This window comes from Prionailurus bengalensis, chromosome D1, assembly GCF_016509475.1.
Source record: "Prionailurus bengalensis isolate Pbe53 chromosome D1, Fcat_Pben_1.1_paternal_pri, whole genome shotgun sequence".
Classification (NCBI taxonomy): Eukaryota; Metazoa; Chordata; class Mammalia; order Carnivora; family Felidae; genus Prionailurus; species Prionailurus bengalensis.
This window is the reverse complement of record NC_057346.1, coordinates 105,704,088-105,726,439: the sequence shown is the minus strand read 5'-3', so window position 1 is coordinate 105,726,439 and position 22,352 is coordinate 105,704,088. Positions and strand designations below refer to the sequence as shown.

The 22,352-nt window shown below is 51.1% G+C and overlaps 1 protein-coding gene and 1 long non-coding RNA gene across 2 annotated transcripts in view; one reads left to right on the top strand and one right to left on the bottom strand.

The window, feature by feature from the left end:
* Nucleotides 1–12,558: 12,558 nt before the first annotated feature.
* On the bottom strand, nucleotides 12,559–18,654 carry LOC122483846. Its single transcript, XR_006297481.1, has 3 exons — nucleotides 18,558–18,654; nucleotides 16,829–17,016; nucleotides 12,559–14,599 (listed from the first exon to the last, which is right to left on the bottom strand). It is a non-coding gene; the product is annotated as an uncharacterized LOC122483846 (long non-coding RNA).
* A 6-nt stretch (nucleotides 18,655–18,660) lies between these two features.
* The window catches only part of VPS37C (VPS37C subunit of ESCRT-I), a 28,795-nt gene continuing 25,103 nt past the window's right edge, over nucleotides 18,661–22,352 (top strand). Inside the window, exon 1 of the mRNA XM_043581285.1 lies at nucleotides 18,661–18,759. The gene's annotated coding sequence lies outside the window, so the exon portion shown is untranslated. The remainder of the gene's footprint in view (nucleotides 18,760–22,352) is intronic.

Here is a 22,352-nt window from a genome sequence, read left to right as displayed (position 1 = left end):
AAACGAATGGAAGGGCTGGACGGGGCATCCCCTGCCCCACCACAAGGGGGCACCCTCTACCCCGTTCCAACCAGCAGCTGCCATGTCTGGCTGATGATGCCAGCCTGGCCAAGTTTTCAAGAGAGGTCAGAAGCCTGGATATTTATGTGAAATCCTTACTTTCAAATGTGAGCAACTATTTTCTTAAAAACAAAACGACCTGCAAACATAGTGTGAGACAAGCCTCAAGCAACTGTGGGCTCTGGGCTGCACAGGTTTTTATTTCTAGCCAAGCGGTGGGAGTAGAGCACAGACTGAAGGGGTGTTCAGTTCACGTTGGTTGAACGAATAAGAGACTGAATGCATCCTCGCCATATTAGTTTTCTTTGCCTTTTCAAAAATTGATGTATTTAAATTCTAGTTAGTTAACATACCGTGTAGTATTGGTTTCAGGAGCAGAACCCAGGGATTCATCACTTCCATACACCCAGTGCTCATCCCAACAGGGGCCCTCCTTAGTGCCCATCACCCATTTAGCCCACCCCCCACCCACCGCCCCTCCAGCAACCCTCAGTTGGTTCTCTGTCTTTAAGAGTCTCTTATGGTTGACCCCCCTCTGTTTTTATCTTATTTTTCCTTCCCTTCCCCTGTGTTTATCTGTTGAGTTTCTTAAATTCCACATATGGGTGAAATCATATGATATCTGTCTTTCTCTGACTTAATTCACTTAGCATAATACAGTCCGGTTCCATCCATATTGTTGCAAATGGCAAGATTTCATTCTTTTTGATCGCTGAGTAGTATTCCATTGTATCACATCTTTTAATCCCTTCATCAGTCAACGGACACTTGGGCTCTTTCTATACCTTGGATATTGTTGATAGAGCGGCTATAAACATTGGGGTGCGTGCGTCCCTCCCAATCAGCATTTTTATATCTTTTGGAATACCTAGCATTTGTAAAGAAGGACCACCAGGGTCAGATGAGCCAACAAACTTACCAGTAACCTCCGTTTGCTGAGCACCTGACTTAATTTCCCAAGAGGATTCATGCCTTGAAACATTTTGTCTGCCAAGCCAACACACAAAGGAATAATTAAGTTTTAAGTTTGTCAATCAAAGAAAGCAAAAAAAAAGCTTCTGCTTAGCCTGAGATGAACAGGGCTGCCCAATTAAGCTGGTGTTATTCCAGCCAAAGAGAAGGGAATGGAATTTTCCAGCTCCTATAGGACTGCCAGGACGCTGGTGTTGGTTCCTTTGTGAGATCTGTCCAGGACCGACCCTTGAGTAGAACGGTGGGATGCTGGCCTGGTCCCCAGGCTTGGGTAGTAGATGGAGCGGGGGCCCCTTTTTAATTTTTAAATTTTTTTAAATGTTTATTTAATTTTTTTTTTTTTTAAATTTTTTTTTTTCAACGTTTATTTATTTTTGGGACAGAGAGAGACAGAGCATGAACCGGGGAGGGGCAGAGAGAGAGGGAGACACAGAATCGGAAACAGGCTCCGGGCTCTGAGCCGTCAGCCCAGAGCCTGACGCGGGGCTTGAACTCACGGACCGCAAGATCATGACCTGGCTGAAGTCGGACGCTTAACCAACTGCGCCACCCAGGCGCCCCAAATGTTTATTTAATTTTGAGAGAGAGAGGGAGACACAGAATCCGAAGCAGGCTCCAGGCTCCGAGCTGTCAGCACAGAGCCCGACGCGGGGCTCGAACCGACGAACCGTGAGATCGTGACCTGAGCCGAAGTGGGACGCTTTACCTACTGAGCCCCCCAGGCGCCCCGACACATGCCCCTTTTTATTTTTTTTTCAACGTTTATTTATTTCTGGGACAGAGAGAGACAGAGCATGAATGGGGGAGGCGCAGAGAGAGAGGGAGACACAGAATCGGAAACAGGCTCCAGGCTCCGAGCAGTCAGCCCAGAGCCCGACGCGGGGCTCGAACTCACAGACCGCGAGATGGTGACCTGGCTGAAGTCGGACGCTTAACCGACTGCGCCACCCAGGCGCCCCCACATGCCCCCTTTTAATGTAGCGATTCTACTTCTAGGACTCTCACCCAAAGATACATTGGCAAAAAGCCTCTTACAGCCTTTTTCAACCTGTTAATTCAACCGAGTAAAATTTAAAGATCTAGTTGGCTATACAATTCATGGATCGGGCAGCATCCTGTCTAAGCAAAGAGAGGGGAGCCCCTGAGGAGCTGTATGAAATGGAGACTTTTCCTACAAGTCGGGTGGGGCGAGAACATTACCAGCAAAAGAAAAAGATGGTGCTAGGCAGGCCTGCTTTCCCTCGAAGGGAAACTAAGGGGTCTTATCATGAAGATCACCTTACCTTCCTTTAGGGGATCCAGAGGGCCCATCAGAGAATTCCTGACTGACCGGTTAAGACCACATTTCTGGGGGAGGTTGAAACTGCAGTGAGATTATGCGTTAAGCCTCCACTGGGGACCTGGCCTACGTGATGCCCTTGGGGCCCGTGATTCTGTTTTTTTAAGGAAGATGTATGTACTCATAAGCTACATGCACTATTTGCAAAAGCAAAAAATTAGCAGCACTCCCAAAGTGACGGTCAAGGGGAGCGTGGATACGAGCTGCAAGGGGGCCGCACAACGGGGTATAATGCAGATGGAAGAAAGAAAGGGACGGGTGAAATCTCAAGGGTATATTGTTTGTTTAAAAAAAAAAAAAGACAGGGTAGAACAGAACACAGAACAGTATTTGTAGCTTGCTGCTTTTATATATGCCTGCTTTTACTAAGCATCCGTGGAAGAAGAAACTCAAAACTAACGAGCACAGTTACTAATAGGGAAAGGCAGGGTCAGAAGCGACATTTTTTCTTGTTTTCTTGTGTGGCTTTGCAACCATGTACATGCTCCACAGAATCCCTCAACCGAAAAGACGTCCCCCCGCATGGAGGATAAACTGTGGCAAATGAACACAACGGTCCTCCAGCTGGTGACAGCTTGAATTGGAAGTCTCAGTTGGTACCAATTAATTATTTTTCTTTCTCTAACTAAATATGTACAGTGGACCTGTGAATAATGTGGGGTTTAGGGGCGCTGACCCCCTCTCCCCAGGCTGCCGAAAACCCACATATAACTTCTGACTCCCCTAAAACTTCACTACGAATAGCCTACTGTTGACCAGAAGCCTCACTGGGAACATAAACAGCCGATTCACACATGTTTTGTACGTTATACGTATTATATCCTGTATTCTTAGGATACAGTAAGCTCCAGGAAAGAATGTGTTACTAAGAAGATCATAAGGGAGAGAAAATACACTTGCAGTCCTGCACTGTATGTATTGGAAAGACTCCAATGGAGTTTAAGTGGACCCGTGTGGTTCAAACCCGTGTTGTTCAAGGATCAGCTGTATTTCCCGGCTCTGGCAGGTGAAAAGCCTGGGAGCAGTGATAACCTGATAGCGGAGACTGCCCTGGGGCCCAGCCTGTGGCCTCCAGATACCATTTACTACTTATTAGAGGATCAGGGATTCTTGAAGAGATGGCCGATTCCAGGGCTGGGCCAAGAAATGCACAGGGTGAGCCTAGGATTGTTTCGAGGGTCCAGAAGGTTGGGAGCCTCCAAAGATCACTGAAATCCTGTCCAAAGGTTCAGGAATCAATAGGAAGAGGCTTCCGCTGGCCAAAAGTGGGACGCTTTGAGCAGCGCCTCAACTTGATCGAAACAAATCAAATATACAAAAAGTCATGAGTTCCGTAGGATATTATACGGCATCTAATTTGTCACCACGGGGCATTGCTAGGGCACCGACTCGTTAGTCTGATCATTGATGGAGAAAGGGAAATAATCATCGATATTTACGCTATTTTTGTCTGAGTGAAGTATATTTCAGGTAACTACAACTAATTGGCAAAGGCAAGTTCTTCTTTACTGAAGCATCCTAGAAATTAAATTCAGAAGGAATGGTGGAGTGAAGAAATCGCTGCTTTACAGCCCCTGATACAACAATGGATCTGGGGGAAGCATACAAAGGGGAGACACTATTATTTATTCGAAGTCTTAAGAGACAACAACCAAATGCAATGCATGTGTACGTCCTTTCTATCCTGATCCCCAATTCAAATCAGTAAACCGTTGAAAGTCATTGTGAGAGGGGCGCTTGGGTGGCTCAGTCGGTCAAGCGTTCAACTCTTGATTTTGATTCAGGTCGTGATCTCACGGTTTGTGAGTTCAAGTCCCACATCCGGCTCTGTGCTGACAACATGGAGCCTGCTTGGGATGCTCTCTCTCCCTCGCTCTCCGCCCCTCCCCCACTCAGGTTTGTGGGCTCTCTCTCAAAATGAATAAGCTTTAAAAAAATTGTTGAAAAAAGGCATTTTGAGAGTACGAGGGAAATTCGAGCATGGACGACATTAGACGATATGAAAGTTATTGGTACTTTGGTTTGGGATAAAACAGCATTGTGGTTATATATATTTAAAAAATCTTGGGGTGCCTGGGTGGCTCAGTCGGTTAAGCATCCGACTTTGGCTCAGGTCGTGATCTCGTGGTCCGTGAGTTCGAGCCCCGCGTCGGGCTCTGAGCTGACAGCTCAGAGCCTGGAGCCTGTTTCAGATTCTGTGTCTCCCTCTCTCTGACCCTCCCCCATTCATGCTCTGTCTCTCTCTGTCTCAAAAATAAATAAACGTTAAAAAAAAAATTAAAAAAAATCCTTACCTCTTAGAGATGTACAATAGTCTTAAAGTGAAATGGTAATCTGTGCCTTAAAATACACCAGCAAAAATGAATGAATAACCAAAAATTTTAAAACGAGGGTCTAGATAAAACAAAGATGTGTGTAATTGCCATGGGCTGAATTGTGACCCCCTCCCTGTCCCTCAAATTCCCATGTTGGAGCCTAATGCCCAACATGATGGTATTTGGAGGGGGGCTGGTGGGGAGGGAGGGAGGTTTATTTTTTTAATTTTTTTTCAAACAATTTTTTTAAAGGTTCCTTTTATTTGAGAGAGAGATAGAGAGCAAGCAGGGGAGGGACAGAGAGAGGGGGACAGAATCCCAAGCAGGGCCCGCTCAGTCAGCTAAGCATCTGACTCTTGATTTGGGCTCAGGTCATGCTCTCACGGTTTGTGAGTTGGAGCCCTGTGGCAGGCTCTGTGCTGACCGTCTGGAGCCTGCTGGGGACTCTCTCTCTCTCTCTCTCTGTCCCTCTCTCTCCTGCTCCCTGGCTCACGCTGTCTCTCTCCAAATAATTAATTAAAAAAAAATTAAAAAACAACCAACCCCCCCACACAACCCTTACATTTTGAGGTTTCTGCCTTTAGTGTTACCCCGATGGACCCAAGAAGAGCAGACTTGAGCCGGCCCCCTCTGACTGGGTCACTGGGAGCTGCTTTAGCTCTTCCCCTGGGAACTGCCCCCCCACCCCCACCCCCACCCTGGGGCTGCCTGACCAGCCAGCTGGAGATTCTGAGGAGCCACGACAAGGCCCGGATGTGGATGAACGCATTTTTAGAAAAAACCAACCGGGCATCCCCCTCCCTGGACTCATCTTCAGTGCTGTCTGCAAGGTGAGGGACAGGCCTGGGTAGGGCGGGAGCCAAGGACTGAGGCCGAGGGTGAGGGGGTGTGGAGCTTTGGAAGAGGAGGGAGGGCAGCTTGGGCAAGGCCCGGGAGGGACCGGGGTGTGGAAGAAGCCCCGGGCAAGGAATGGTACCTGCCCCTGGTCCAGCCCCAGCGGGTCTCCCCGTAAACTTGCGGGAGGTGGCATCCTATCTGCCAGAATTCCGGCTCCGGATGTGGAGGTGACATAGAGCCATCCTCGCTGCTGGTGAGCCACGGGAAAGAGGCACAGCCCCAGCCAGCGGCCCCTCGATTGCTCCCTCGCTGGCGGCATCATCTCAAGCCGGACTGCAAAAGGGCAGGCCATGCAAAGCATTTAAAATATTATCTGATGGAGCTCTCCTTCCTGGCAGGTCTTGTACCCAGAGTCCTTTTATCGGTATTTATGCCTTTAGGAGAGATGATTCATCAGCCTGAGCTGGGGTTTCTGTTGAGGAAGCCGCAACCTTCCCCGTCGGTAACATCTGTGTTTTAACCACCTGATCTCAGCCCAACAGATGCCGAGCGGCAGAATGTTCTGCCGGGCAGGGCCCAAAGGTCCTCCGGCTCAGGGGTGGCAGTTACATCATGGCACCTGGTCTGCCCCTGCCCACCTGGAGTCCACGGCAGACCCCGCCGGGCAGTCCTGGGCAACACGCACCCCTCAGCCACTTGTCACGCTAACCGGCACTGGCGTGCGGTCTGGACCGTCTGCTGTCCTTGAAAAAGTCCAATCCCTTCATCCTCGAGATGAAGCAACTGGGGCCTGGGGAGTGCGACTCACCAAAGAAAAGCTAGCGAAGCGCTGGGACTCCAGACGTCTGGTCCTCAGGCTGGGAGGGCGCGGAGCGGGGACAGCTCAGAGAACGCTCAATGGCATCCACTGCCGTCGCCTCCGTGGGCGACTCTCGGAGGTCCTCGGCTGCCGGGGCCGAAGTCCTTCCCCTTTCTTCTCAAGTCTGGCCTGCTTCCGTCACCAGACCTGCCTCTGGGGGCAGCAGGAGGACGATGTTGGGAGCTGGCTCTCCCAGGTGCCGGGCACAGCGGGCACGGCCCCAGCTGGAGCGGCACCAGACGGCAGTCACACAGTCAGCGTCTGACTCAGGCCGAGCCCCACGGCTCCCCTTCCTCGTTCATGCAATCCCGGGACTGCCTGGCACTGGCCTGAATTTAGAGCACTGAGCCTCCTCTGCTCAGCCTTTGGCAACTTAGAGCCGATGTCTTATTCGTTCTTTAGGGAACGCCTAGCCAAGCCAGGAGGCTCAGACAGGCCTGCATTCAAGGGGCTTGTCTATGCTCAAGAAAGACTTTGGGGGCGCCTGGGTGGCTCAGTCGGTTGAGCGTCTGACTTCGGCTCAGGTCATGATCTCACGGTTCGTGGGTTCGAGCCCTGCATCGGGATCTGTGCTGATGATGGCTTGGAGCGCAGAGCCTGCTTCAGATTCTGGGTCTCCCTCCATCTCTGCCCCTCCCCTGCTCGTACTCTGTCTCTCTCTCTCTCTGTCTCAAAAATAAATAAACATTTAAAAAAAAAAAAGAAAGAAAGACCTTGGAGCTTTGAAGGCCCTGATGGGGGATGAAACCACTCGCACTCTCTGGGGACTTTGCTGTGTGGATCCGGATGGAGGACAAGGGCAGACCCATAAGGACAGGCTGGGCCTTACCTGGATCTCAACTGCTCGCGGGTTGAGTTCCAGCGCCCGGGCCTCAGGGTCGGGAGCTGATGCCGATGCCCCCACGGCCATCTCTGGAGAAGGAATGGAGGGACCAGATCGGCCGAGGGCACAGCCACCTCGGGCGGCCCTGCGATCACACAGGGGAGGATCAGACCAGAGCGTTTTCTTTCCTCTTGGCCCTATCGGTGTGCTGGAGGTTCTGCCCAGGAGGACAAGCAAACCGAGAGAGCCAGAGTCGGTGGTGGTAGCTGTGACATCCCCTGTGCCCCTGGAGATAAACAGCTTATCCACACGGCCCGAGGCCTGCAGCAAACTTCGCACTCTCTCCCTGATCGCCTCAGGACGCACGCAGCCTCGGAGGTGCTGGGGAGGAGGGTGACCGCTCATTGCTGGTAACTTGCAAGTGAGGTAGGTGAGGAGGTCACGCTGGGCGACCTGTGGCCGAGGTGTCCCCTGCAGTGTGGAAGGAAGACCGGAGCTGGAAGAGCAGCCATTTATTGAATTTGGTTACCTTGGGCCTCTGCGATCGTGGTTCCGTTGTTTGGAATGTTCTTCTCCCAGGCCTTTGCATGGCTGTCTCCTTCTCCACGTTCAGCCCCCACCTCAACTGTCCCTTCCTCGGCGAGACCTTCCCTGGCCGCTCCGGTTTCCCAGGCACAGAGCCTGACTCATTCAAGGGGCCCCAGAGACACCGGATACGTTTTGCCACGTGCTTCTCATGGATGCCCTGTGAGGCCGAGATTGTCCCCAGTTTACAAATGAGGAAACTGAGGCTCAGAAGAGTCAGGTACTCCCTTCAGGAGATATGGCTGGTGAGTAGGAGAGCCAAGATTTGAACCCAGATCCACCGGACTGCAAGTTCCATCTAGGACCTAAAGAGATCCTTATCACCAGGGATGGGACATTCAGCTCCAAGAAGACTATATATAAACAACCCTTGTTCATTTCTTCCTAATTTACTGCCCCGGCTCAAATTCCGTTTAGGGTTCCTAACTGAAGCTCCCCAGGTTAAGTTTTCTTTGTCCTGTTCATTCCTCACAGATTTATGGCCTCTTTGTCTAAAAGGTGTGAAAACTTGCCTTGAGATTTCTTTGGATCTCAATTTCATTATTGGGTTTCTGCGTGCTTGTAATAAAACTTTTGGTTTTTTTCTCCTGTTCATCTGCCTCATGTCAATTGAGTTCTTAGTCGGGCTCGAAGACCTTGAGGGTAGAGGAGAGGTTTTTCTTCCCTTCAGTGGCCTTGGGTGGAAAGTGAGGAAGGCTTCCTGGTGGGGGAACTGCATGGAGGGTGAATGGATGAGAAGATGGGCATAGGGAGCAGAGAACATCAAAGAAGGCATCACCAGCCTCCCAGTGAGCTCAAGGGATTGTCAGTCACCTGGCGAGGTGGAATTGCGAGGGTCATAGGCCCGAGTGACACATGCTATCAGTCAGAATAGACAGCAACAGGGGCGCCTGGGCGGCTCAGTCGGTGACGAGTCTAACTTCGGGTCAGGTCACGATCTCAGAGTCCGTGAGTTCGAGCCCCGTGTCGGGCTCTGTGCAGACAGCTTGGAGCCTGGAACCTGCTTCGGATTCTGTGTCTCCCTCTCTCTCTGCCCCTCCCCCGCTCACCCTCTGTCTCGCTCTCAAAAATAAATAAACGTGGAAAACATTTGTTTTAAATATTAAAAAAAAAAAAAAAAAAGAATGGACAGCAGCAAGCAACGGGCCACCTGAAAAATCATGTGTCTTTCTCGCTCTTCCTGTCTGTCCATTACAGGCCCTGTGACTGGAGATGTCACCCCTCTGGGACGCAGATGGTTGGAGACTTCGCCATCTGCAGTGCCACTGGTTGTCATGGTGAGGACAGGTGTCGGCTCGCACGGTGGCCGTCACAACGTTTGCCGGGAGTGTCGTGCGCCACTACCGCTCAAATTTCATTGGTCTGAACAAGTCACGTGGCCGCCCTGAATGTAAGGGACCACGGTGGAAGTGTAATCCAGCATGCGTGTAGAATGGAGATTCGAAAAATCTGGAGGACAGCCCTAATAACACACGGGCTGACGTGGGAAAGAGCAAAGACCAGGTCATGGGTGGGCCTTGAATGCCGTGTTCAGGAGCGTGGAATTTTTATCCTGTGCGCCATGGGCAGCGCTGAGTAGGTGAGTCGATGTTGTTAGGCCGTGGAAAGCAAAGGAGTAAAAAGGCACGGGAGGCTGGAACACGAAGAGGCTGCAAGAGAGGAAAGAGGGGGCTGTGGAAACGGGTGGGGGCGGGCGTGTGGACCGGTCACGGGGAGGGGCGGAGTGGGGGGTGATGGGAAAGCGGGAGAGGCCACAGACGTCCTGGGGGGCTGTTTACCCTGGAGATTCCAGACTCCCGTGAGGCGGAAGGACCAACCTCAAATCTGAAAGGTTTTCTCAGAACCAAGCGACTAGGCCTCCTCGGTGGCGAATTTTCACGCAGAACGGGACAAAGTTTAAACTGTGGGGAAGGCAGATTTCGCTTGAGTTTTAGAACCACTTCTGTTATCAACTTCTCGTTGTCACTGAAGCTATTTGCCAAGCACTTTGCAGGGAAAGGAGCTGGCGTAATATTTGGAAATGTGAATTTCCTTCCTGTTCTCGCGGCGGTAGGACAGGAGCTCTGCCCCGAAAGAACTCCCACCGCAGCCAAGTGTTTGGAAGTTAAATGAGAGCACCCAGAGGTGTGGGGGGCAGGGTGGACAGAGGAGCAAGTCCCAGGATGGAAAGGAGGAGGCAGTCATCTCTGGGGGACACGGGGGTGTCCCCCTCGGGGGCTGGTTCTCCTCCCGCTCAGCTCTGCGGGAAGGGGGCAGAATTTCTGATCGAAGGTGGGGGGGTGCCGAGGTCTGATTGCTGCGCATGTGGCCTTGAGAGGAGCTGGCGGGACCCCGTGGGACTGGCCCTCGTCCGGGGCGGGGGGGGGGGGGGGGGGGGGCCCTGTGTGACCTGCCCAGAGACAGAGGGCGAGCTGTGTTTCTGGACCCCACCCCCACTTTTTTCTGACACCACACGGGTGTGCGGATGTCACTGGATTCCACGGAGGGGGAGGAAGCGTGGCCTGGAAGGGAGAGAAGACCGAACTTGAGAAATCGAAGGATGTGTGAGACGCCGTTTTACAAAATGAGGGGGAGCAGAGCACGGCGCCTGAGAACGCAATGCTGGAGCCAGAGGGACTCGGCTCACATGCGAGCGTGGCCTCGACAAGCTGTGTGACCTCGGACAAGTTATTTCCTCTTCCTGTGCGTCACGTTCGCCATCCTTCATCACCAATGTGATGGGTTCATCACCAATCCTAACAGAGCCACATGCATGAATATGCGTAGGTGCTTAGACCGTTGCCAGGTGCTGTGTATTACATAAAGTCGGTTATGTTCTTTGGATGCAGATCCATGCCGGTTACACTGCCATATGTGGGGAGCCTGTCTGGGACTCGGGGGTTAAGAAGGAGCTGTCTCTTAGTGCAACGTCATGACTGAGGGCCCATCTGGTTCCATCCCTGGCTTTGCAGGGGCAGGAATCAAGGCCCAGAGAACAGAAAGGCCTTGGCCCGGGTCAGCCCAGACTGAAGTCACTGAGTGACAAAATGAATTGGAACTCAGAGGCGTTGTGAGGCCCACGCCTGAGGCCGGAATCAGACTCTCACTAGCCGTGTGATGTTGGCTCTGGGACGGCCTGCCTGGGAGGATTAGGCTGCTTTGTGGGCCTCCGGGCCCGAGGCTGCCTGACCCCCTCTCTGGTGGGGTCTGCGTGGGGTCTGCTGCCTGGAGAAAAGGCTGTCCTTTTTTTTTTTTTTTTTTTTTTTTTTAAGTTTATGTATTCATTGTGAGAGGGGGTGGGCAGAGAGAGAGGGAGAGAGAGAATCCCAAGCAGGCTCCACACTGTCAGTGCGGAGCCCGATGTGAGGCCTGAGCTCCTGAACCGTGAGATCACGACCTGGGCCCAAATCAAGAGTCAGATGCTTAACCGACTGAGCCACCCAGGTGCCCCAAGAGGCTGCCCTTTTATTCTGTCACCAGCCGGTCCCCGTCCCGGGGCCCGGGGAGCCGTGTTTGACTTCCTGGGGCCTCATCGTGGCCCATCGGGTGGCCAGTGAGGATGCAAGTATGAGCAGCTGTGACGGGACCCGAGGCTCACAGTTCTTGGGGGTCCCAAGCTGGAGACAGAGCCCAGCCTGTCTCACTGAGCACTTCCTTAGTGGCCATTCCCATTCCCTGCTTCCTGCTCTTAAAATACTGGCGTGTGTGTGTGTGGGTGTGTGAGGAACAGAGTGAATAAATGAGTGACTATGTCAGTGTGTATGAATGTGTGTATGGGGGAAGGTGGGGATTTAAATGCTGAGGTGATACACACTCCAGCTGACGGCTCCTCCCTGGTTCCCCAGAATGGCTCGCTCTAGAGTCTAGAAGGGGCTCTTCCCCTCGGTGGGATTCTTTTTTTATTCTTTTTAATTTTTTTCCTATTTATTTTGTTTATGTATTTATTTTTGAGAGAGAGAGAGAGAGAGAGCGCGTGCGAGTGAGTGCACAAGCAGGGGGGGGCAGAGGGGGAGGGGAGACACAGAATCCCAGGCAGGCTCCAGGCTCCGAGATGTCAGCGCAGAGCCCGATGGGGGGCTCCGACCCACAAACCGTGAGATCACGACCTGAGTCCAAGTTGGACGCTCAGCCGACTGAGTCACCCAGGCGTCCCCACCCCCCCTTGGTGGGATTCTTGATCCGATGCTGGCGAGAGCGGAGGGGGTGTAGAGCACGTGGACGTTGTCTGAGGTTGCATCTTCCCTGGCTTTGGTGTGCTTTTGTTTCTAGTGACATCTGCGACTTGGCTTTGGAGGATCTATTACAGCGGCTCCGCGGGCACAGGGTGGCCCTCAGACGGCTGCGGGGAGCTCCCCTGCCCTGGGATGGGCAAAAAACCTTTTTTTTAATGTTTATTTATTTTTGAGAGAAAGAGAGAGAAAGAGAAAGAGCACGAGTGGGGGAGAGGGGCAGAGAGAGAAGGAGACACAGAATCTGAAGCAGGCTCCGGGCTCCGAGCTGTCAGCACAGAGCTGGACATGGGGCTCAAACTCACAAACCGTGAGATCATGACCTGAGCCGAAGTCAGATGCTCAACTGAGCCACCCAGGCACCCCTGGGTTGGGCATTTTCTTTTTTTTTTTTTTAATAAAAAAAAATTTTTTTTTAATGTTTATTTATTATTGAGAGACAGAGAGAGACAGACCATGAGCATGGGAGGGGCAGACAGAGGAGGAGACACAGATTCTGAAGCAGGCTCCAGGCTCCGAGCTATCAGCACAGAGCCCGACGCGGGGCTCGAACTCACAAACTGCGAGATCATGACCTGACCCGAAGTCGGACGCTCAACCGACTGAGCCACCCAGGTGCCCCTGGGTTGGGCATTTTCGAGGTGAGACTTAACCTTTCAGAGTTCCCCGTGGGAACAGGCTTGTCCCTTCCCTGTCCTGCCTTCCCCTGGTCCTTCACTGGTTTCTCTGAGAGCAACTTTGAAAGAAATTCCTTATACATGACACCTCATCTTTGGGGCTACTTCTGGGGAGGCTGACCTAAGCAGACCTAAGACGATCTTCTTCAGGCAACCCACCAGGACCTTGACTTATTTAAGTTGCCCTCCCATGTGTTCCTAGAGCGCCCTGAAGTTTTCTCTGCCATGTGGCTTTGCCCTTTCTTGAATTTCTGATATCCCTGCTAGACCACATGTTCTGGAGGGCAGGGATCTCACATGTTCATAAGTCCATGGAAAGAGATATGGTTTCTATTCTTCACACTCTGTTGTCCAAGTAAGGCTAACACAGGGGTTGGGTACTAGGTTACAGGCTCAACTTCCATAACCCAGGCCTACATAACCAAGGCTTAAATAAAATACAATTTCATTTCTCTCCGGTGCAGTGCTCCAGGTGGCTCCCCAGTGACGGGGACTCAAATTCTTTCTTGCTGCCGTGCCACCTTCAACACGTGATATTTACCTCTTGGTCTAATGTGGCTGCTCCAGCGCCTGTCATTACATCTGCATCCTGGCTAGCAGGAAGTAGACTAGGGGAAGCAGGACATGCCCTGTTCCTTAAAGGACACAGCCAGAAGTTGTAAATATTATTTCCACTCATATCTCACTGGCGAAATGAAGTCACAGGAGTCCTTTTAGGTGAAAGACAGGTTAGGAAATGTATGTCCTCTTTAGTCTTTTCGTCTAGGTGGCCCTCGACTCGGGGTTTGATCATTAAAGGAAGAAGGAGACAACATCCCTGTTAAGCCCTCCTGTTTCAGTGCAGATAAGCTGTTACACTGTGAAGACATACAACCCCCAGATCTCAGCGGGTCAACACAACTAAGATTTATCGCGCACTCATGTGACACGGGTTAGCAGAGGACCCTGCTCGTCACAGTCACTCCCTCTTGATGCAAGGGAAGGGGATGCGTGGCAAACAGGACCCTGCTTCGCGAAGGCTTCTACCTGGAAGTGACATATTGTGCACACCGTGGTGGCCAGAGAAAATTCCATAGTCATGGCAAACGTGGGGTGGGGGCTGGAGGGGGGGTGGTAATGTGATCTGGCTAGAATATTTATGACGAGCAATAATGGTCACCACCCTTCATTCACGTGCCTATACTTTACTCTTTTGTAGCTCTCCCCACCCTGCCCCTCAGCCTCTTTTGGCCAGTAGATACAGATTTGGATGAGATCATACGAGAGGATATACGCTAGGCTGTTAATAAGTCCGGAAACCAAGGGCGAAAAAAATGAAAAGAAAAAAAAATCCCAAAGCTATACCTTTAGGAAGGCATGTTTCTAATCACAATTTTGCAATGGCACAAGGGTGCATCAGTATATATATTCGTATATATATATGGTTTCTGCATAAATGTAACAGGATCATAAAGAAATTTGTAAAATACAAATTCATTTACCAAACCCCACAGAATACTAATGAAGGTGTACTGTATTAATGATAACCAGATCAGGTTTAAGTTTGGGTACACGTGGCAAGAAACCTAAAATAGCCGTAACAGGATAAAACTTGATTTTTTTTTTCCCCCTCCCTCTCAAACCAGTCTGGAGGTAGGCCATCCAGAGTTTGAATGGTTTCCATTTTCTAGGACACCTCATGGTCCAACACAGCTAGGAGAATTCTAGCCATCACATATGAAATCAAGGCAGCAGTTAAGAAGGTGGGAAGGCAAAAGGACTCACCTCCCAGCTGACTCCGCTCCTTTAAAGCAGCCTTCCAAGTAATTCCTCGCAATCCTTCTGCTTGTTACACAAAGTCACCGTCATAACTGGCAGCAAGGGCGGTTGGGAAATGCAGGGGTTTTTGTTGGTTGGTTTGTCCTTTTAGCTACTGGACACATTGCTGTACAATAAAATGGACTCTATTTTATTTTAGACACTTTTTTTTTAAGTGTACTTATTTATTTTGAGAGAGAGAGAGAGAGAGAGAGAGAGTAGTAAGGGGAGAGAGAGAGAATCCCAAGCAGGCTCCATGCTGTCAGCACGGAGCCCGACGCGGGGCTCGAACTCACAAACCGCGAGATCATGACCTGAGCCAAAACCAAGAGTCGGTTGGACCCTTTACTGACTGGGCCGTCCAGGCGCCCCTACTCTATTTTTTTTTCTTTAATTTTTTTTCCCAACGTTTTTTATTTATTTTTGGGACAGAGAGAGACAGAGCATGAACGGGGGAGGGGCAGAGAGAGAGAGGGAGACACAGAATCGGAAACAGGCTCCAGGCTCTGAGCCATCAGCCCAGAGCCCGACGCGGGGCTCGAACTCACCGACCGCGAGATCGTGACCTGGCTGAATGAAGTCGGACGCTTAACCGACTGCGCCACCCAGGCGCCCGGCCCCTACTCTATTTTTAAAGGAAAACGAGAGGCGGGGTAACGCTGTAGGCAGCTACCAGCCCCTGCCTTGGAGACACGACCCCTTTCTGGGGGGTACAGCCGGATCTGCTGAGCACCGAGTGGACGCCAGGAGGAGGGAGTCCGAGTGAGAAACCAGCCAGACCATTCTGACTTGCAAGTCCAGAAAAAAAAAAAAAAAAAGACAGAGTCTTCACCGCAGATCTCCTGAAGCCCGAATTGGGGATTATGCGTGCCAGGTGGCAAAGCTTCCTTCAAAAATTGCTTTTCCAACCGGGTCCCGAATCCTCGCCCCCACAATACCTCAGCCTCTCAAACACCTTCTTCGTCCGACCTCAAACTCGGACCTACCTGTTGCGCTTTCCTCACTTCTGCTTACATCACTTCTCCATCCAGTCAACCAGCATAAGGAGATCCAAGTGGAGGAGCCCAACCAACCCACCCACCCTTGGTAGAAGGGGGTAGAGAGGAAACACAGGGAATATCTGGACTTAAATATTTTTTTGTGCTGGATGAAGATCATCTGAAGGACGGAGATATCTTGGGGAAGAGAGATCTCCTGGTCCTCTCAAATTCCCACCAAAAACGTAACTTCCCCGAGGCTGGAGATGGTGTCTGTTCACCATTGTCTCTGTAGTGCTAATTCTTTTTAATGTTTGTTTGTTTATTTATTTATTTATTTTAATATGAAATTTATTGTCAGATTGGTTTCCATACAACACCCAGTGTTCATCCCAAAATATATTTATTTTTGAGAGAGAGAGAGAGAGAGAGAGAGTAGGGGAGGGGTAGAGAGAGAGGGCGACACAGAATTCAAAGCAGGCTCTGGGCTCCGAGCTGTCAGCACAGGGTCCAACGTGGGGTTCGAACTTGCGAACCGTGAGATCGTGACCTGAGCCAAAGTCGGACGCTTAACTGACTGAGCCACCCAGACCCCCCTGTGTCTGCAGTTCTTAGCAGTGAATATATGTGGAATGACAGAATGGGAGAAGAATACGGAGCTGTCTTCTCTTGCTCTCGCGCACTCTCTCTCTCTCTCTCCCTCTCTTTTGCATGTATCAGGCTCACTCTGAAATATGAATGAAATTGGATGTAACTGAGGCACGGTATAAGGGACATATGTGCCAGCAATAGGACACCAGGACTGAACGGGGTGGGCTTGAGCCTGGGGAAGCTGAAAAGAGCCAGAAGTGGAAAATAGGAGGAAACAAGGTAGGAAGAGCACCCTCTTCCAGGGCCACCTGCCTCAGACGACTCGCCACGTTTTCCTCCCTCCCTCCCTTTCTCCCTCCCTCCTTTGCTCTAATTCTCTATCTTTGCTAATTCAGCCGTACCCCCCCCCCCCAAACCTGGATGACTTGGCAATGACCTACTTGATGGGGAAAGTATAGAGCAGTTTGTTATTTCCCCTGGATAGAATCATTGTGTCTGTCACATTCACAGGTTATTACTGTCATTGCCTCAGGAGTTTCTAGCATTCGCAGAAGATGATGTATAAAATAGTTCCTGCCCATCCTTACAGAAATTACTCTCCGGAGGGAGCGAACGGTCCATTACAGAAAAATGTAGCAAATGCTGAGAAAGGAAAGGGTGTGGGGTGTTTGAAGAACGTACAAGCGGGCACTTACCCAGCCTTGGGGGTACAAGAGGGGCTTTCCAGAAGTGGAGTCTAAAACCTGAAGGGCACGAGTGACAGCAAACCGGAAACGAGAGAGGCTTACCCAGGGTGGGTCTATTTCCCTCTCCTGTGGAAGTCCAGACGTGAGTATCCAGCAGGGTCTCGACGCTCCATGGAGTCAGGGCTCAGGGTCCTTCTGCTTTGTTGTGCCTGCAAGTAAGGCCTCCATTCCCCGGTCACCTCACAGCTCAAGATGGCTACTCTAGCTCCAGGCATCACGTCTGATTTCACCTGCCAACACAGTACCAGTGGGTGAAAGGCTTGCTAAACATAAACTCAAGCTAACCCATCCTCGTGTTTTCTAATTTTTTACCACCAAAGTAACATATGCACAAGATTAAAAACTATATAGCACAAAAGGCTTATGACACAAAGCTAAGGTCATCTGTCTCGGTCCTCCCGACCCCTCGGAAAACAGCGTCACCCCAGCTGTCTGATGGCGCTGCAAAGGGGAGCCACTCTGACATTGTGCTCAAAGTGAGATGTTTGCAAAAACCAACCGTGGTATCCCTCACGCAAGTCAGTAGCTGCGACTGTCTTCCTCACCGTCCCTTCTGCCCTCCAGAGGTGATCACTGCGTGGTCACCTGGCCCAAGGGTCCTTAATCCATCTGCTACCTGGCAGCCCGCGAGGTGGCAAGAAAGAGGAAGGAGGCTCTGCCCAATAGGGACAATGGCGATTACCATAGCCAATCAGATCCATTCTCTCCATAATTTGAAATGGAAGTTTTGAGACTCTCTGCTGAAAGGAATTTTGATATCCCAAAAGAAAGAACAGAGTCAAGTAAGGATGGGACCTTGAATACTGCTGTGCCTGGTGCTATCGAGCTCCTGGACTTTACAGTTATGTGACCCAATAATTCCCATTTTGCAGATGGTGGCCTAGAGTTGGATTTCTACCACTAGCAACGATGGTCTTAATTCCACACCTAATATGGTGGCCAATTTTGGGTGGTACGGTTTCCTTGGTCTAAGAAGCTCTCCTCCTGGGATCCCTTTTTTTTTACAAAGCTGCAATCATGGACCCCGCTGAGAAGCCAAACAGGAAATGGGGTTCACCCCCAGGTCTGGTCGTTTAGTACACGGTGCCCAGGGAAGAGAGCACCAGCTAGGATCGGGGGCTTTTCTTCTCAGGTCATCGGTCTCGGGATTCTAGGCAAGTGAGGATGTATAAGGACGTTTGTCAAGCGCTACGCACACAGAATGGGCTACAAGTGCAATCTCGGGCCTTGGGAAACAGGTTACTTGGGAAACTACTCAAGAGTTGTTTTGAAAAACCCGCCAGTCAGTTCCAGACTGACAGGCACTGCTCTCTGCCAGGGACACAGGTCTGTGGTCACTCCCGGCCTGGAGCTGACTGATGTCACGGCCGTGGGCGTGTGGTTGGCTTGGGGGCCCCTTAGTCCGAGCTCAGACCACCTAAGTCGTTCCCTAGGTGCTGGGATTCCACTCCTTTCTTCTCGGGCCCCTTTCGGCCGCTTAGAGCAGCCTGCCCAAGGCCAAGCCCGGTAAAACAGAAGAACCCCGGTCTCGGCCACCAGATGAACCGCGGGAAACCCGCGCAGGCGTACTCGCCCTGGGCGGCCGGATCTCCGCCCAATGGGCGGTCCCCTTCCAGGGGCGGGGCGGAGGCCTGCGGGGGGCGGGGCCGGGCGTCCGCCGCTCGCGGGAGGGGTCTCGCGAGGACGCCCGTAGGTGTGGCCCGGGGTGGCTGAGTGTGTGTGTGTGTGTGTGTGTGTGTGTGCTGGGGAGGGGGGCGGGGTGGGGCGCTACCGTGGTGACTCCGGCCCGCGGGTCTCCCAGCGTGGTGCGGGACAGCGGCGTGGACCCCACTCCCAGCCCCGGACGTTGGAAGGGTGTCACATCCGGCGGGAGGGGGCGGGCCTGCGGGCCCCGGAAGTGTGGGCGCGGGCCGTGGTTTAACCCGCGGTGGCGGTGGCGGTGGCGGCGGCGGCGGCGGCGGTGGCCGGGGCAGGTGAGCGGGACCCGGGGAGGGGCGAGGACGGGGAAAGGGGTGGCGCTGGCAGTGGCTCCCGGCGCGCCCCCGCCTGTCCGCCTCGTCCTGGCAGACGCCGGTGATTGGGCGCGAAGGGCGCGTGACTACCGCCGGCGCCCCTGCCCCTCGCAGCGGAAGGGAGGGAGGCCGGCGCCCCTGCCCCTTGCGCCCTCCCCTCCCTTCCCCCTGCAGGTGGAGCGTCTGGCCCCGCCCCACCCCACCCTCTCACCGCCACCCTCCACCCCCCACCCCCCATTCCATATTTGAGCATCTTGTTGGCCATAGTTCTAGTGACGTTGGAGTCCGTTTGCCCATTATACAGATGGGAAAGCAGGCCTCAGAGTGGGATCTGACTTGCCAGAGGTCGAACGGGAGGCCGGTGGCAGAGTAGGGTCGCAGTGATCCTGGTCTGTGGCTCCCCGCCTGTGCCCTTTCCCCAGTGCAGGGAAAGAACCAGAGCTTTCAGCCTTTAGCCTGTTCTGACCTTTTTTTCCAGCGTCCCTGACCAAACCCTACCCCTGGACCTGCTGGGTAGAAAGGCATTGGTGTGTGTGTGTGTGTGTGTGTGTGTGTGTGTGTGTGTATTTTATACGTGTACGTACATTATTTATATATCTCTATATATCTATCTGTCTAACTTTCTCCAGTACGTGTCTGGTTCTTGGGTACAGATGGCAGTGGTATGCGTGTGTCTGTGTATCTCCAGTATGTGCCTGATTCCTCCTTTCGTCCCCACAACCAATGAGGTGCTTGTTTTCCCACTTTATGGATGGGAGAAGGACTAACCCGGGGCTATGTTGTGAGTTCCTGGCAGAGCTGACCCTACACCTTGGCGTTTCAGCCCCTGAGACCGTCAGGACTTTCTTAGTACAGGGTCTGGGCTCATCTACCCTAGGAACGTCCACCTTTAGCTCTGGAAACTTCACAGACTCACTTCCCTTCGCTTCAGCAGTGATACAGTGATCCTCTTGCTGACTCAGCCCTTTTCCACTCCCTTCGTTGGCTCCTTGCCTCTTTTCCAGGAGTCATTGCACCCAAGATGCTGCCACCTGACTCTCAGGACTGTCAGTCTTGGAGCTGGAGGTGGCGGTGACAGAGGGACTTGGGAAGGAATGACTTTCCTGGGCTCTTGTGCAGAGCTGCCGCCCTGCCCAGGCCTGGACTTTGTGGTTCTGGGTGGGAGGAAGGACTTGGGTGAAATATCGGCCGTTGAAGTGAGAGTCTTTGTTCTTGGTGGTCCTAGTGGCCAGAAAGGCTTTTTTCCTCGATTATCTTGGAAACTGGCTTGGTGCCTTTGTAGTTTCCATTAGGTGGAACATTTCATTTTAGACTTGTTCATTTAGATAAGCAGTTGGTCTGATTTCTTGACTGCCATGTGCTCTTGGCACTGTTCTAGGGGCTTTGTGAACATACTGAATTCTGAGAATACTTCAAGGTAGGTGGTGATCCCATTTTACAGATGAAAAGTGAGTTGTAGGGGTGTTACATAATTTGGTCACACAGCCAGGAAGTGGCCGAATTGGGATTTTTTTAACCCGGTAGTCTCATTTCAAAGCTCATGTGTTTGCTGGACCTTAAGAGTAACCTGTGATGCAGGGCACCTGGGTGCCTCAGTCGGTTAAGTATCGGACTCTTGATCTCAGCCCAGGTCTCGATTTCAGGGTCGTGAGTTCAAGCCCCGTGTTGGGCTTCACGCTGGGCGTGAAGCCTACTTCAACAACAACATTAAAAAAAAAAAAATCATCTGTGATGCTTGTTAAAAATACAGAGTCAAACCTCTGGAGATTTGTCTGGAGGGGTCCCAGGAATCTGTATTTTTAATACATGCATTGAGTAATTCTTACTGTAAGTCAGATTTGTGAAGCACCACCTTTTTTTCATTAAAAACTTTTAAATGTTTATTTATTTTTGAGAGAGAGAGGGAGGGGCAAAGAAAGAGGGAGACACAGAATCTGAAACAGGCTCCATGCTCTGAGCTGTCAGCACAGAGGCCGACACGAGGCTTAAACTCATGAACTGTGAGATCATGACCTGAGCCTAAGTTGGTTGCTTAACCGACTGAGTGGGAAGCACCACTTTCAGGGGCTTGTAGATTTTTGTTCTTGGAGTTGAGATTATTTCTAAGGATTCTCGTTTTCTTTTTACTTACTGCTGTGCAATTTGCTACTCCGACATAGATCTGCTGTTGAGAGGGCATCAGGCTAACTAGCCATGCGGATCATTTCCCGACACTTTTGGCCAGGACCAGTAGGGTTTTTCCAGGCTGACATAATTAGGTCATTGAAGACCTTGTTTTAATCCCACTGGATCTCTGTTGTTCCAAAATTCTGTTAGTTTCTGCTCAGAGTTTGGAGTTTTCATAAGGTTCCGGTTTGTTCCTGGACAGTTGCCCTGTAACAGAGATCTCTGTCGTGGCGATGTCTCTGAGGATTCGGGAGCTTTAAAAGGCATGTTTACTTCACAGGTGCTCCCTCCACTGCGTTTCTCTTTCCCTTCACTGGTTTCTGTGAAAGACCTGAGCAAATACCAAACAGGTTTGTCGTGATTTAGGTGGTGCCCCTGGGGCTTAGGATGGGCTGCAGAGTGGAGACAAGGAGAGACTCAACCATGAATACGTTATCAAACAGAGAGCCCAGGTCAGGTATGCCTAGCATTGAAGACATGGCAGTACTTTTAGTCCCACTGCTAATTCATGTGATTCCTCCTCAGCAGGATTACAAATAGTAGAAGACACAAAGTCAGCCTTATACTCTTACTTTACTGTCTTTCTGTCCAATAAACGCTGCTTTCTAACTTAATGTCTTTGTAAACAGTGGATGTAGCTTGTGTGACTTGAAACGTTTTAATGTACTGAGGCGTGTTTTGTGGCGCAGGATATGATCTTCCCTGGTAAGTGTTCTGTGACTACTTGGGAAAAAGGTGTTTCCTGCTTTGCTGTCTGGCGTGTGGTATAAATGTCCGCTGAGTTGGTTGGTAGTGCTGTTCAGGTCTTAACTGCTTAGTGCTTTTCTGTTTACTTGTTCTATCAGTTATTGAAAAAGGGGGGGTCATTGAAACTTACAACTGTAGTTGTTGGTCTGTTCATTTCTCCTCGTAGTTTTATCAGTTTTTGCTTCATGCAATTTGAAGCTCTGTTATTAAGTGCATAAACATTTGGAGTGTTTTTGTTGGATGAATTGACCCTTTCAGTCCCTGGTAATATTCTTTGGTCTGAAATCTACATGGTCTCCTGTTAATGTAGGCAATCCAGCTTTCAAAACATTGTTGGATTGATATCCAGAATGTATACAGAACTACAACTCAAAATAGAAAACAGAAAGAAATGATATGACTAAAATAGGCAAAGGACTTGAATAGACGTTTCTCCGAAGATACACAAATGACCAATTAAGCACGTGAAGATACCCAACGTCACTAGTCATTAGGGAAATGCGAATCAAAATGACAAAAAACCCAGAAGTGGTGGCAACAGGATGTGGAGAAATTGGAACCCTTATTGCTGGTCGGAAAGTCGAGGGCACGGCTGCTGCAGAAAACAGTATGGCAGCTCCTCCAAAAATTAAATACACAAT